Source organism: Bison bison, unplaced genomic scaffold (assembly GCF_000754665.1).
Source record: "Bison bison bison isolate TAMUID 2011002044 unplaced genomic scaffold, Bison_UMD1.0 scf7180017864317, whole genome shotgun sequence".
NCBI classification, from domain to species: domain Eukaryota; kingdom Metazoa; phylum Chordata; class Mammalia; order Artiodactyla; family Bovidae; genus Bison; species Bison bison.
This window is the reverse complement of record NW_011494889.1, coordinates 9,542,388-9,543,210: the sequence shown is the minus strand read 5'-3', so window position 1 is coordinate 9,543,210 and position 823 is coordinate 9,542,388.

Genomic DNA, 823 nt, shown 5'->3' with positions numbered 1-823 from the left:
ACTTTACTAGCATGTGAGATGAGTGCAATTGTGTGGTAGTTTGAGCATTCTTTGGCATTTCCTTTTTTTGGGATTGGAATGAAAACTGACCTTTCCCATCACTTCATGGGAAATAGATGGGGAAACAGTGGAAACAGTGTCAAACTTAATCTTTTTGGGCTCCAAAATCACTGCAGATGGTGACTGCAGCCATGAAACTAAAAGACGCTTACTCCTTGGAAGGAAAGTTATGACCAACCTAGAGAGCATATTCAAAAGCAGAGACATTACTTTGCCAACAAAGGTCTGTCTAGTCAAGGCTATGGTTTTTCCTGTGGTCATGTATGGATGTGAGAGTTGGACTGTGAAGAAGGCTGAGCGCCGAAGAATTGATGCTTTTGAACTGTGGTGTTGGAGAAGACTCTTGAGAGTCCCTTAGACTGCAAGGAGATCCAACCAGTCCATTCTGAAGGTGATCAGCCCTGGGATTTCTTTGGAAGGAATGATGCTAAAGCTGAAACTCCAGTACTTTGGCCACCTCATGAGAAGAGTTGACTCGTTGGAAAAGACTCTGATGCTGGGAGGGATTGGGGGCAGGAGGAAAAGGGGATGACAGAGGATGAGATGGTTGGATGGCATCACTGACTCGATGGACGTGAGTCTGGGTGAACTCCGGGAGTTGGTGATGGACAGGGAGGCCTGGCGTGCTGCGATTCATGGGGTCGCAAAGAGTCGGACACGACTGAGCGACTGAACTGCATTGATGTATAACTGAGTCACTTTGCTGTACAGCAGAGATTGGCACAATATTGTAAATCAATTATACTTCAACAAAAAAAATTTT